General features: G+C 39.0%; 1 protein-coding gene and 1 long non-coding RNA gene across 2 annotated transcripts in view; one reads left to right on the top strand and one right to left on the bottom strand.

Annotated features, from left to right (window-relative positions):
• LOC134802277 (structural maintenance of chromosomes protein 4) overlaps positions 1–16446 on the bottom strand; it is a 102917-nt gene that overhangs the window by 50230 nt on the left and 36241 nt on the right. The window lies entirely within an intron of this gene.
• On the top strand, positions 1121–3046 carry LOC134802854 (uncharacterized). The gene is made up of 2 exons (XR_010145877.1): positions 1121–1221; positions 2877–3046. It is a non-coding gene; the product is annotated as an uncharacterized LOC134802854 (long non-coding RNA).

The following is a 16446-nucleotide window of genomic DNA, read 5'->3' as shown; positions in this document are numbered from 1 at the left end:
GCATGCCTGAGGAAGCCGATCCTTAAGGCTTCGTAGGTTCGGGTTCTTCTCTAACTCTCACTGGTATCGCGTCGCGGGTATCACCTTTTTGAATTTTCATTTTTTGTAAGTTATAATTAAAATGTAATCTATGAGTTCGTTCAAACCTAATATTGCTAATTTTTAGAAGCAATTTATATAGCTTTTGTGCAAATTTTGGTACGAGTTTATAAGATGTATTTTAAACCTATGTTCGTGATTTTTTTTCATCGAGCAAAAGTCAAAAAATCAGGATTCTAATCGATAAAATACCTAGAGGCGGTCCATATCGCAAATTAAATTTTTGGCAACCGTTGATCTAAACAAGTGCTACGATTTTTTCAAAAACTCTGCTCTCTGAACCTTAAAGGTGCGTCCTCTGGACCCGTTTCTCAAGCGAATGTCACTTTTTGACAGCTTTTGTTAGAAAGGGACTTCCACTTGTATTACAAGTTACAAGCTTTTGAGAAACTGGCCTCAGATCTACCAGGCTGTCAAAAGCGAGCGTACAGTGGTATGAGCCCCAGCCTTAAGAGCATTTAATAACCGGAGTCGCCTTTAAGAGCTTACCCCTCTGCCGAAAACTTTGCACAGTTGTGCAAACTTTTGTATGGACTGACTGACATGGCTATTTGTACGTTACGTACCAAATCATGTACAAATAGCCATACATTTGACGTCCCCTCCCCCGCAAAAATCGGCAGAGTGTTTTGTACAGAAAATGACAGGCTAGGCGTCTCCATGATTTGTACGTAACGTACAAATAGCCATGTCAGTCCATACAAAGGTTTGCACAATTGTGCAAGGTTTTCGGCAGAGGGGGTAAGCTCTTAACGGCGACTCGTTATTAAATGCTCTAAATACTGTGGCTATGAAGAGCTTCCATTCTGTCACTTATTTAGTTTATCGGAGAAATTAACAGCGACATCTCCCATTTCCTGCAGCTACGGTAAGTAGTTAGTTACAAGAGTTGTGTTAAATCGAATCGATTTAACGAAACCTGAACATATTGTAGGCAATTATTAAAACAATAAATTGTATTAATAATTTTATGTTATTTTTTTATCTGCAAAAACGTCCTTGTATGTAAATTATACTGGTCACGCACATTGCTATAAAAAGGCAGAATATTTTTTGTGAGCCACTCTTGAGAGTACTCTGAGCTGAACATGAAAACTATAGTGCTGCTGTTAGGAGTGTTCGGTAAGTTTTTAAATAAAGTAATATTTTTTTATGTTCACTTACGTCTGATTTTATGGAAAATTATCAGTCTTTTTGTCGTAATTCTTCACATAACGAAAGGTTGAAGTTTATTCATTTCGTTTCTATAATTTGCTATAATTAACTGTCTGCTTTTCTTATTGTTCATGGCTTAAAAAATTAAAATCATTCATATAGATAGGTACAGTCAACGGTAAAAATATGGGTGTAGACAACTTACTCAAAAATATGTCCCATAGTTCTTAAGTCACTGACATAAGAGTTATGGGACATATTTTTGAGATGATTTGTACACCCATATTTTTACCGTTGACTGTACCTATACCAAAGCAAGTTCTAACTTTACAAAGTAGGTTTTGAAACACCTGTATTAGACTATGGGGATAGTACCTATTACCTAATTAAAAACTTGCCAGTGTAATACCGAAACATTCTCTGCCATTTTCACACATCTAAGCGCCACTTGCACCATCCCACTAACCCAAGGTTACGGTTAAACCTGAAGTTACCATGGTTACCGGTACAAATTGACACTGGGTTAACGGTTTAAACGCTTAACCCCGAGTTAGTGGTGCAAGTGGCTTTAAGTAATACACAAAATCCAAACTCTTCTTCCTCGCGGTATCCCGGCATTTTGCCACGGCTCCTGGAAGTCTGGGGTCCGCTTGGCAACTAATCCCAAGAATTGGCGTAGTCACTTGTTTTTACGAAAGCGAAAGCCATCTGACCTTCCAACCCAGAGGGTAAACTAGGCCTTATCGGGATTAGTCCGGTTTCCTCACAATGTTTTCCTTCACCGAAAAGCGCCTGGCAAATATCAAATGATATTTCGAACATAAATTCCGAAAAACTCATTGGTACGAGCCGGGGTTTGAACCCGCGACCTTCGGATTGAAAGTCGCACGCTCTTACCGCCAGGCCACCAGCGCTTTTTCCTTGCTAAAATTAAAATCATTAATATAGGTACCTATACCAAAGCAAGTTGTAACTTTACAAAGTAGGTTTTGAAACACCTGTATTAGATTATGGGGATAAGTACCTACCTGTTACCTAATAGAAATATTGCGAGTGTAATACCGAAATATTCTCTGTTATTTTCACACATCTAATAGGTACACAAAATCCAAACTCTTTTCTTCCTCTTCTTCCTCGCGTTATCCCGGCATTTTGCCACGGCTCATGGGAGCCTGGAGTCCGCTTGACAACTAATCCCAAGAATTGACGTAGGCACTAGTTTTTACGGAAGCGACTGCCATCTGACCTTCCAACCCAGAGGGGAAACTAGGCCTTATTAGGATTAGCCCGGTATCCTCACGATGTTTTCCTTCACCGAAAAGCGACTTGTAAATATCAACTGATATTTCGTACATAAGTTCCGAAAAACTCATTGGTACGAGCCGGGGTTTGAACCCGCGACGAAAGTCACACGCTCTTACCGCTAGGCCACCAGCGATTCACAAAATCCAAACATAAAACTAAATTAATATTTAAAAATAATCGGAAGAAAAATCTTAGCTTATTCTAAAAGTTTTCCCCGCAATTTTTCAGAAGCCCATCATGCTCGCTACATTGCCGCGTCGAATCACGCTGGACAGCTTTTGCAAGAAGACATTTTCACACTAATATTTTTGTTCCAGTGGCCTTTTTAGGGATGGCGGCGGCCGGCGATATTCCCCCATTATGGCACCTTCGAACATCTAAACTATGCGGATGTAAACCAGAAAAGGAATTTTGCGCCAGCTACGACCATAAGACTTATCACAGTGTTTGCGAGTTCGAGTGCGTGAACCCTGGACTAGTAGGTTGGTCAGTACTCTACTACGGGCCGTGCAAGCCACAGTCAAAGTCCGTGCGCGGTTGAAATCGGCAAAGCACTAACGTAACGCAAGGGGTTTGGTAGGAAGAAGGCAAAATTTTAAATAAAATTACAAATACTATTAACAAGTTTTAACTACACTACAGTACTACAGATAAGAAGATTAATTAATAATAAGATGCCCTTGCGCGCCAGAAGATTATGGTCGCAATTGTCAGAAATGTTTTGTCCAAATTTAGGTAAACTAGGATAAGGAAAGATGTTAACTGTTTCTATACACCATTTGTGTTACCGTTACTACCAAGCTAACAAACGATTTTAGTGCGATTAAAAAGTTAAAAAAAATATTTCTTTATATTTGCACCTTTCACTCGTACCGTACCAAATTTAGGTAAACTAGGATAAGGAAAGATGTTAACTGTTCCTATATACTATTTGTGTTACCGTTACTACCAAGCTACCAAACGATTTTAGTGCGATTAAAACGTTGAAAAAAAAATTTTTTCTTTATATTTGCACCTTTCACTCGTACATTTCCTTATTTTCAATACATGCAACACTGGTTCATTCGACGCAATGTAAGCACGTTGAATCAGCAAACCCTAGCTTAACACTCCTATCCAATCCGTCCCTAATAGTCGTATTTAAAAAACTGTCCTACCTAATCCGGGTAGGTTACCGGCATAATGTATGGAAAGATACAGGAATAAATTACATAATAGAACTAGAACACCGATAATTTTTAAATAAAAACAAACCAAGCGTGGAATAGTTTATTTAAGTTTCGCTGAACCTTTTGACTGGTCCGCATAAATGTTTTAATTTGTGATTTGTGAGATACACATACGAGCAAGTTATCTCGTCGGATGAAGAACGGCTCAGTCCTACGCTCACTGAGTAAATAATAAATAAAAAGCCCATTTATTCCATAACCGAAAATTAAATTAACATATCAAGTTACAAAAAAAAGGTAGGTAATTTAAATTCTAAGTTTAGAGTTTAATTTTTTACACTTAAACTAGTATTTATGACTAGGTATAAGTATATAATTAATTTGGTTAGGATATCGAGTCACGAGTAAATGCCTCCTCCAGCTCTTGCCATCTTTTTCTGTCTTGTGCAGTATTGGGCCAGTCCTTATCTATGAAGTATACTGAGTACTAACCATTTATACTATTTGCACTGGTTATAGAGTCGAATTCCTCAGTTGTAGTCTCTACTTTCGAGCCGCAAGGCCCGTAGTACCTAACATACTCCTTATTGAAAGGGATAGAGGGATTTTTGCACTTGTATTCGCAGATGCTGTGGTAAGTATTGAAGTCGTTGTAACAAAACACGTAGCCCGATTTGCAACCGCACGGTCCGATCTTCGGAGCCACTGCAACACAATAATATAGTAAGCCGTAAATAACGTAAATTATGACGAAACAGTTTTTTTTATGAATGGGTAATGATTTGATGTATATTAACCATATATGTGCCCCTTCGTTTGATTATTCAGATTTTTTGATTATTATAAGAGTAAGTGGAGAAAATCAAATTCCTACTAATGATACTTCTTAAAAAATCGAAGAAATAAACGAAGGGCATAGTTATGAACAATTTACATTAAATTCTGTTTTGTCCATATCCAGGGAAGGAATAGGGAACTACGTTTGTATGCATGAGTGGTCGTTCGCTATTCTCATAACATCATGTAAGTATGTCGTATGTCGATAAAATAACATCAATAAAACACCCCGGCCGGGCTTCTCACTTGTTGTTGTTCTGGTTGTTGTTCTTGTTGTAGTCGTTGGCTCATAATAGCAAGGTCTATGGTACAGTATAAACCAGTCCTGGTACTGAATGGTGGGATTTAGGCACTTGTACTCGCAGATGCTGTGGTACAGTCGCCATCAGATATATCGGAGCGGCCAAGGTGTTCACAATATCTGAACACGCGCTCTAACGCCCTGACAATAGAGGCGTGTTCCGATATTTGTGAGCACCTTGGCCGCTCCGATATATCTGATGGCGACTGTACGTGGTGTAGTTGTTGGCACAAAATTCGAAGGTAGGTCTGCAACCAAACGGACGTGGGCTCGCCACCACTAGCCCAAACACAAACAGAAACACTGGAACACAATATTATAGGTATTGTACTATGCTTATATGTTTCTCTTATAAATTAATTTCCTTATTCTACTTTTATTTTTCTGATCAACATGGTGCAATAGCCGCATGTAATACCTTTAAGTAAATCGTCACGTGATCGCGTTACGCTGTCTTGAGTTTATCATTTTTAGGGTTCCGTACCCAAAGGGTAAAACGGGACCCTATTACTAAGACTATTTTTTTATTTACTAGACTATACTATTACTGTTTGTCACCAGGCTGTATCTCACGAACCATGATAGCTAGACAGTTGAAATTTTTACAGGTGATGTATTTCTGTTGCCGCTATAACAACAAATACTAAAAACAGAATAAAATAAAGATTTAAGTGGGGCTCCCATACAACAAACGTGATTTTTGACCAAAGTTAAGCAACGTCGGGCGTGGTCAGTACTTGGATGGGTGACCGTTTTTTTTTGCATGTTTTTTCAGTTTTTTTTGCATTATGGTACGGAACCCTTCGTGCGCGAGTCCGACTCGCACTTGCCCGGTTTTTTTTCCCCACCTCAATAAGTGCCCAGCGCCGTTAAAGAAGTTTTCAGTTCAAAAATGTAGACGTAGATTTCAATTATGCATTAAGTCCGCCATATATACATTATTTTTATGTCTTGTGCAATAAAGTATAAATAAATAAAAACATATCAACCGTTAAATACCTTATTTCCCTTTCTTGAGAGTGTCCTAACCTAAATTAATGTTATCCCTGCGGGGATTCTATAAAAAATCCACTGTTAAAACCATATGGGTCTGTATATTGGAATATCTCAATCTCAGTTGTTGTCCTAAGAATCCTACGTGTTGTAGTCGTCGATTCAGTTGTAGTCCTCCGGTGAGTTGTAGTCTCCGACGTAGAAATACAAGGCCCCTTGTAAATAATATACCAGTCATGGAACGGGGTGGAGGGATGTTTGCACTTGTACTCGCAGATGCTGTGGTACGTGGTGTAGTCGTTGGCGCAATATTCGAACACCGGTTTGCAGCCGCACGGTCCTCGTGGGCTCGCTACCACTATACCTAACACAACCACTGAAATATAATAATATACTATGTAAACATACAATAATTGTCCACAACTAGACAAATAAAGATAACTGCTGTTATCAACAAATAAATAGTACATACAGTAAAGGGTTTGTTAAGTAACAACGTGTATCAGAAATGGCGGAAGAAATTAAAATCGCGCGGGTTTTTACGTTTTATCTCAATTACCTACTTCGAAAATATATATATTTTTTAATTGCTCGTCAGATCCCTCGGCATTCGGCAACATCACTAGCTGTTTTATGATAAAATTTTACTGCTATGAACATTACACAGGGTAACGATATACAACAGTTTCAGTGATTTGGTTGCAAAAATAATCTAGTTTCCGTCTGATCTTTTCCATGGCATGACATGGGTAATTGGGTAAACCCATGGTAAACCCTTGATTAAAACGTGTAAAAGTTCAATTTTCTCATAATTACCATTAGGAGTGCATAACGTGGACCATTTACGTGCGCGTAATGAACAATTGTTTAAACACGATTCAACAATCCGACCTCTATTAAAAAAACCGGGCAAGTGCGAGTCGGACTCGCGCACGAAGGGTTCCGTACCATAATGCAAAAAAAAAAACGAAAAAAAAGCAAAAAAAAAACGGTCACCCATCCAAGTACTGACCACTCCCGACGTTGCTTAACTTTGGTTAAAAATCACGTTTGTTGTATGGGAGCCCCATTTAAATCTTTATTTTATTCTGTTTTTAGTATTTGTTGTTATAGCGGCAACAGAAATACATCATCTGTGAAAATTTCAACTGTCTAGCTATCACGGTTCGTGAGATACAGCCTGGTGACAGACGGACGGACGGACGGACGGACGGACGGACGGACGGACGGACGGACAGCGAAGTCTTAGTAATAGGGTCCCGTTTTACCCTTTGGGTACGGAACCCTAAAAAGAAGTAAGTACGGATACAACAAATATTTTACTTACTGAAACAAAGGATCACTACAGTCTTCATGTTCATCTCGAGCACTGGCACAGATGATAGAGAAAACTATCGCCGTATCGTAGTTACTAAGATTCCGAAGAATTCAGAACCTAGTCTCCTCCTTTTCATGAAATTGGTTAAAAATAAGTATGTACCTAAAATAAACAAAAATGTAAAACGCGGGTAGTTTTCTTTTATTCTACAATATTTTGGTCCATAAATAGTCCGAAAACAGTTTTGTTTTGTCCGAAGTTGATATTTGTTATTTAATTTGCATCACATATTTGTATTTTTTATTTACCTAACCCGTTTGCGGTTCACGGGTCTATATACCAGTGGTTTGTTGTCACGTTGCTATAAAGAAAATGACCACGAAACCTGCGCTAAATTAATACTGATTATAGTAGGCTATTAAAATAGGTATAACGCATATCGAATTAAATTAATTGCATAGTATAGTTATCAAGCACCTGCAGGCCTATTATGGATGACAATTATCCGTGACAAAATATCCGTCACTTTTTAACAGTGCGCGATTGAAAGTGACGGGTACCATTTCATCACGCTGTCACGTAGACAAGAACGACCATCATTTCCGTACTGAGGCACCAGTTAGACCGCGCATGACCAGCGATAAGATAAGGTTGCTCTTGTTGGACAAATCACTCCGCTCGTACCTCGCACGCATAAAATAAAAACAAAACAAACCACTGAATAGTTTATTTAAGTTTCTCATACCTATCTTTCCCTACATTCTCATGTGATACATATGGTTCAGTTGTAGTCTTACGCGTGCGATTCGTTGTAGTAATACTCGCATGAGTTGTAGTCTCCGACGTCGAAATGCAAGGCCCGTTGTACAGAATATACCAGTCATGGAACGGGGTGGAGGGATGTTTGCACTTGTACTCGCAGATGCTGTGGTACGTGGTGTAGTCGTTGGCACAATATTCGAACACCGGTTTGCAGCCGCACGGCCCACTTGGGCTTACTACCACCAACCCAAACCGAAACACTGGAACACAATATTATTTACTATGTGTATATGCAATAACCGGTTAGGTTAGCATTTATTAAAGAGAGCAGGTATTGATGCAACGAAAGTTTTACTTACTGAAACAAAGTAGCACTATAGTCTTCATGTTCATCTATTAGAAATTCTAGAGTACTGGCACAGAAGGTACACACAGCTGTCGCCGTTTTTGTGGCAAGTTGTGTTCGTGTGTATTCGTATACTCTGAAGTGCAATAACACGCAAAAAAAAAAAACAATAAAACGAAATGGAAAATACGGAACGCTCTAGGTAGTCTCTGTTACTGTACAATATTTTTTGGCTTAAAATATGTTGATCACAATTGCTGATATTAAACAAAGTTTATAATACTGAAATGTTTGGCCTTAATACAGCTACATATATTTGGGTGCGTTTGACCTACGGATTCTCACAACTGACAACTTCGTTTACGTGATGTCAACTATTTAGTTAGTCGCCTTACTTTCATGTGCCTTAAAAAAAATATGGACTTGAAACGTCTGCGCTAAGTGACTGTTTATTACTAATTATGTAAGGCGTTTTCATTAAGTAATTAAGTATACTTAATGCAAATCGAATGAATTCAAAGACCAATCAATTTTATAGTGTATTAATTAACAGCTAATTTAGAAATGTTCTAGCGAGAAACGGTAGGTATAGCTATTGCACAAGAGAACTCCATATCTCTTGCGTGTATAGACTCTAACTCGTATTTGTGTCTCCTTGGATATTAAAAGCATTTTAAACCCAGTCATAATAAAAAGATCTTGTTCGCTTAATAATTTCACTCACCTAAAATGCTACGTTATGCAAGATGACTGGCGGTAACTCGACCATTGAAGGGGTTATATTCTATAAAGCCCATTTACAGTTATTTAAGCCCAGTTAAATTTAATTAGTCTTCAAGTTATTTGAGTTTATTTCCAAATAAATGTTCCTCTCAGCCTAAAACTGATAAAATAATGGTGGAAGAAATATTTATATTTCAATAGTACAAAATAATTATTCCAATAGCCAATGAACGACTGATTACTTTAAATACAAAACCCTATCTTAAATTACTTTAGAAACAGGCTTTGAAAAGTCATTGTAATGTTTTCAAAAAATATTCCACATCAATACTTTAAAAAAATATTAGGTATAATTTGCGTATAAAACACAGAAATTAGTTGCTCAATTTCTAAGCTTTCCAAAAAGTGTACCTACAGTATTTGTCTATTATAACTGAATTATTGGAAATAATAATGCTATAAAGCAGACCGTTAGCGGAATTGCAGGAAACTTTAACCGGTTTGTTTGTGTCACTTTTGTGAGTTAGGTAGGTAGTGTATTTTGTTTGCCTTCGACATCCTATCCTGTCTTATAAGCTCGGGATAGGTGTCACGACAGATTGCTCTCGGCAAAATTCGGACACGTTGGGCGGTTATGAAATTGACCAATCATGGTTAAATGAGCTAGTGTCTACAATGAAAAGTTTTATGTTTCATTTATTGCTATTTTTAATAAAATTTCGCTTACTCCCATAACGCTGACCAATAAAATATACAGACCTAACATTATCGCCTATAATATCTGATTGCCGGAAGCTGTCCTAACACCCGAATAGGCCACAAGCAAACGGCTTCTGAGGTAATGCATAAAGAACTAACCTTGACGTATAAATCTTTACTACCGAACAACTGTTCTTATAAAATAAAACAAATCAACCACTGAATAGTTTATTTAAGTTTCGCAAAATCGTTAGAGTGATCCATGTTACTCTTTCGTAACAACAAAATACGTGTTACTATAACTATCCATTCATATTATTACCCGCAGTGTACCCATCATGAAATGGAGCAGTTGTAGACGTTGTAGTCTTAAAATGCTTGCGCGTAGTTGTAGTACTCGTATGAGTTATAGTCTCCGACGTAGATATGCAAGGCTCGTTGTACAGGATATACCAGTCATGGAACGGGGTGGAGGGATGTTTGCACTTGTACTCGCAGATGCTGTGGTACGTGGTGTAGTCGTTGGCACAATATTCGAAGACCGGTTTGTAGCCAAAGCCTGCAGGTGAGGCCTATTATGGATGCTTTATCCACGTGACAAAATATCCGTCACTTTTTAACACTGCGCGATTGAAAGTGACGGATACCGTTTTATTACGCTGTCACGTAGACAAGAACGACCATCATTCCCGTACTGAGGCACCAGTTAGACCGCGCATGACCAGCGATAAGATAAGGTAGTTGCTCTTGTTGGACAAATAACTCCGCTCGCACCTCGCACACATAAAATAAAAACAAAACAAACCACTGAATAGTTTATTAAGTTTCTCATAAAGAGTGACCTACGTTACTGTTTCGTAACAACAAAATACGGGTAACTATTATCCACCATCCACATTACTACCCGCAGTCCTCTCCTCATACTCATATGGTTCAGTTGTAGTCTTACGCGTGCGTTTCGTTGTAGTAATACTAGCATGAGTTGTAGTCTCCGACGTAGAAATGCAAGGCCCGTTATACAGAATATACCAGTCATGGAACGGGGTGGAGGGATGTTTGCACTTGTACTCGCAGATGCTGTGGTACGTGGTGTAGTCGTTGGCACAATATTCGAAGACCGGTTTGCAGCCGCACGGGCCACTTGGGCTTACTACCACCAAACCAAACAGAAACACTGGAACAGAATATTATATTACTATGCGTAAATGCAATAACCGGTTAGTTAGCATTTATTGAAGAGAGCAGGAATTGATGCAACGAAAGTTTTACTTACTGAAAGAAAGCACTGCTATAGTCTTCATGTTCATCTAGTGTACTGGCACAGAAGACACACAGCTGTCGCCGTTTTTGGGGCAAGTTGTGTTCGTACTCTGCAGTGCAATAGCACAAAAAAAAACAATAAAACAAAATGGAAAACACGGAACGCTCTAGGTAGTCTCTGTTACTGTACAATATTTTTGGCTTAAAAGATGCTGATCACAATTGCTGTTACTAAACAAAGTTTGTAATACTGAAATGTTTGGTCCTGAATACAGCTACAGATATTTGGGTGAGTTTGACATACAGACTGACTAACAACTTCGTTTACGTGATGTCAGCTATTTAGTTAGTGGTTTGTTGCCGCGTTGTATGATTGCACTAGTGAGTTCTTTCAATCAGTTAAAAAAAAATAACGAATTGAAACATTTGCGATCCGCGCTAAATGATTGTTTATTACTAATTATTTAAAGGCGTTTTCATTAGGTATACTTAATGCAAATCGAATGAATTCAAAGACCAATCAATTGCATAGTGTATTAATTAACAGCGAATTTAGAAATGTTCTAGCGAGAAACGGTGGGTACAGCTATTGCACAAGAGAACTACATATCTCTTGCGTCTATAGACTTACTTGTGTCTTCTTGGATATTAAAAACATTTTAAAACCAGTCATAGTAATAATAAAAAGATCTTGTTCGCTTAATAATTTCACTCACCTAAAATGCTACGTTATGCAAGATGACTGGCGGTAACTCGACCATTGAAGGGGTTATATTCTATAAAGCCCATTTACAGTAATTTAAGCCCAGTTAAATTTAGTTAGTCTTCAAGTTATTTGAGTTTATTTCCAAATAAATGTTCCTCTCAGCCTAAAACTGATAAAATAATGGTGGAAGAAATATTTATATTTCAATAGTACAAAATAATTATTCCAATAGCCAATGAACGACTGATTACTTTAAATACAAAACCCTATCTTAAATTACTTTAGAAACAGGCTTTGAAAAGTCATTGTAATGTTTTCAAAAAATATTGGAATCCACATCAATACTTTAAAAACATATTAGGTATAATTTGCGTATAAAACACAGAAATTAGTTGCTCAATTTCTAAGCTTTCCAAAAAGTGTACCTACAGTATTTGTCTATTCTAACTGAATTATTGGAAATAATAATGTTTATAGCATTATGCAGACCGTTAGCGGAGTTGCAGGAAACTTTAACCGGTTTGTTGGTGTCACTTTTGTGAGTTAGTGTATTTTGTTTGCCTTCGACATCCTATCCTATCTTATAAGCTCGGGATAGGTGTCACGACAGATTGATGCTCTCGGCAAAATTCGGACACGTTGGGCGGTTATGAAATTGACCAATCATGGTTAAATGAGCTAGTGTCTACAATGAAAAGTTTACGTTTCATTTATTGCTATTTTTAATAAAATTTCGCTTACTCCCATAACGCTGACCAATAAAATATACAGATCTAATAAAATCAAAAAATCAGATAAGTGTTGCAACCAACAATTAGCCTGATCAGCTAAAAGTTATTGTGACTCTTATATGCTTTAAGTTTTCAAAATTATGATTTCCTTTCAAAACTGGGTAGCTCGTGGAAATAAATGATGTAAGCTAGGTACACCAGGATACAGCCAGGCAATAATCCTTGGAACCAAAACAATTCGAGCGAGCTCTCAATTGCAGCGGTCCTTGGGCACACGGAAAGTTTTTTGTGTTCCGATGTGTGAAAACTGTCTGATAATACATTAATATGTATTAGCGCGTTATAATAAATAATAAATTTTGTATCCTTATTACATACGTTGTATGTAAAAAAAAACGGTCGGACGACCAGAGCGCTATTAAAAGGCGCTGTGTACTTTTTAAAAGACAGGTGACAAGTATCACGAAGTCAGATTACATTATTTATTTTATTTCTTACAATATCAAACAATTTTCCACAAACCACGAGCAAGAATTCTGATGAAAAAAAAAACCAGGAAAATAATAGACACTATAGCACTATTAGAATAGATTTTTTTTTTACACCACTGAATCCTTAAGACCACCTGGCCCCTGTTTCACCAACGTGACAGGTGCGACGAATTGTAAAATCACTGTTGCTGACGTCACAGGCATCCATGGGCTACGGTTACCGCTTACCATCGGGCGGGCCGTATTCCTGTTTGCCACCATCATTGTATTATTAAAAAAAACTTTATTATATCGGATAAAAACAGATATTTCTCCTGCGAGGTTTCTGACAATTGTCACAAGAAACACTACAATTGTCACGAAATTCCGACATATAACTCATTACCTGTCAAGAATTACCTACAATTCTTCTAAATCTTTGACAATTGTCAGAAACCTCGCAAGAGAAATATCTGTTTTTATCCGATATAATAAAGTTTTTTTAAATAATACAATGATGGTGGCAAACAGGAGTACGGCCCGCCCGATGGTAAGTGGTAATCGTAGCCCATGGATGCCTGTGACGTCAGCAACAGTGATTTTACAATTCGTCGCACCTGTCACCGATGTGAAATTGGGGCCAGATACCATAATTAAAAGAGTGTCCTACGCATAATATAAACACATGTTAATGCAACAATGTATTCAGTAGCAATCTTAAGAATGTAATGTTAGTAATAGGCATATAGCAAATTATGTATCCAGATAGCATTAAGATTTTTATTATATTCCAATACTCCAAGATATAATTTGGCTGCTATTTAACTGATCACCAGATTTAGTAAAATTTAATACCAAAAAAATCTATTTTACCACCCTAAAATCATGAATGATCACCAAAATTATAACACCATTTTAATGTGAAATGATTACCAATTTTATTACATTTTACTATCCTTTTAAAGGAAATGACACCAAACTAATCATTATTAACCCAAAAATAGTCAATGACCACCAAAATTAGAACTCCATTTTAATGTAAAATGATAACCAAATTTTTAAATCTTGCTATCCTATTAAAGCAAATGGCTCCAAAATAATCATTGTAAACGCAAAAATAGTAAATGATCACAAAAATTGTAACCACATTTTAATTTATAATGTGCAAACATTTAATATATCGTTATCCTATTAAATTAATTAATCCACTTCGTCACCTTGTTCTAGTAGCATTTTATTTCTGTAACAGTCGCAGTTCTAACCTAACCCACTTTTCTAGTAGCATTTTGTTTCTGTAAGGGCCGCAGTTCAAACCTTTTTTTTTTTTTTTTTTTTTTTAAGAGGGGAAATTCTTTACGCATACCACCCGGCGCGGGGACGGACCGGGATGGTTATGTGGGACTCCCTGTTGTGGGCTAATGAGACCCCAGGTTTACCCACTAATACCCCTCTGTTGCCGCCTCGCTGCTATATGGCGAGGTCCCAGGAACGCCGAAGTACTCTTCCGCAACCTCGCCAGCGGCCGTCCGGACTCGGACCCGACTCTAGGGGAAATCACCCCTTCACCTCAGTGGGCGCGTTGATTACACATCGCGCCCGCCCACGCAGGGACCTTTGTGTGGGCGACAGACGTCCCCGAGCCTGCCGCCCACAAGTGCCCTTATGGGGGTAACCGGCGGTCGTATGCCAACCGCCGCCGCCCCACGCGCTTGCGGCGCATTGGCTGAGAGGCCGGATCTTCCTCTCTGCTACGCTCCGCTGCCTCCTTCTGCACCATCACGTCCTCGCAGAAGGAGGCCACCGCCTTCCATCGACTCTCCCCACCAAGCATGGCTTTTACCACCGCTGGCAAGGACAAGTCTCTCCCCACTACGGCCACGAGTGCGGCCCTCTCATCAGCCCACGCTGGGCAAATGGCCAGCGTGTGTAGCGCCGTGTCTTCGGCATTGCCGCAGTCGTGGCATTGCATAGTTGGTTCCCGTCCCGCCCTCCTACACAGGTATCTCCCGAAGCAACCATGCCCCGAGAGGACCTGAGTAAGGTGGAAGGAGAGGAACCCCCCCTTTCTTCTGATCCATCGCTCCAGAACGGGTCGGATGGCTTCGACGGTCCAGTGGCCGGCACTTGGCGCCTCCAATCTCTCTTTCCACTTCTGGAGGAGCACTCGACGGGAATCAAGTCTCCAGCGTCTTACCTCCTCCAGAGGTGGTTGAACCCCCCTGGCCCGCGCCTCAGAGACACGCCAATAAACATCAGCGAGCGCTGCTGCGTCGAGATCCCAGGGCGGAGTCCCCGCCAACACGCACGCTGCCTCGTGGGATACGGAGCGGTATGCCCTCACCATCCTGACCGCCATAACCCGCTGCGGCCTCCGCAACTGGGCTTGATTTTCGGCGGTCAGGGTGAATGCCCAAATGGGCGCCCCATATAGGGCCATCGACCGCACAACACCCGCGTACAGTTTCCTGCAGCCCACATTCGGCCCACCGACGTTGGGTAGAAGCCGGCTGAGTGCCGACGCCGCTCCAATTAGTTTGGGAGCAAGGCCCTCAAAATGTTTCTTGAGCCGCAGTTCAAACCTAACCTAACCCACTTTTCTAGTAGCATTTCTTTTCTGCAAGGGTCGCAGTTCAAACCTAACCTAACCCACTTTTCTAGTAGCATTTCGTTTCTGTATGGGTCGCAGTTCAAACCTAACCTAACCCACTTTTCTAGTAGCATTTCTTTTCTGTAAGGGTCGCAGTTCAAACCTAACCTAACCCACTTTTCTAGTAGCGTTTCGTATCTGTATGGGTAGCAGTTGAAACTTAACCTAACCTACTTTTCTAGTACCATTTCGTTTCTGTAAGGGTCGCAGTGCTAACCTAACCCACTTAACTGATAGCAGTTTAACTTACTTTTCTAGTAGCATAACGAAATGCTACTAGAAAAGTAGATTAGGTTAGGTAGGTATGCGGTGCGGGCTACGGGGGGTTGAGCGGGAGGGGCTATTAATTTTGGCATCAGTTTACTTTATTTGGTAATATGTATACATTTTTTGGTAATCATAGTGGTTTATTTAGGTGAAAATATCGCATTAATTTGGTCTTCAAGATTTGGTGATCATTAATGATTTTTGGTGATCATTCAATATATTTGGTATTTGAATACAATTTGAAGTGCAGTCGTAATTAAAGTGGTGGTACTTTTGTATTTTTAGGCCTTATTTTATTGGTGTTCAGTAATTTTTTTTGGTAAGCATGATTTTTTTATTTAGGGTACCAAAGTATTTTTGGTGGTCATTATATTTGTAGCCATATAATTTTAAGAACCAATATGTATACCATAGAATTAAGTACATATACTTGTAAACCAAAAATAGTTCTGTAAATGTACTATTTTTGTCTCAAAAAAAAAGGAGAGAGTTGTAGTGAGGCCACACAGCTGACCACAGCTGATCAGCTGACAAATAGATAAATTATAATTCTTTTTCACGCTTCAATAATAATTGGCATTCCAATGTAACTCGAGACGACACAATAAAATACAATTAATATTAATATGATTCATTGCGATTTTCCACATGATTGAAC

This window comes from Cydia splendana, chromosome 2 (assembly GCF_910591565.1).
Source record: "Cydia splendana chromosome 2, ilCydSple1.2, whole genome shotgun sequence".
NCBI lineage: Eukaryota > Metazoa > Arthropoda > Insecta > Lepidoptera > Tortricidae > Cydia > Cydia splendana.
Note: the sequence above shows the minus strand (reverse complement) of the source record. Positions and strands in the feature narration are given on the sequence as shown.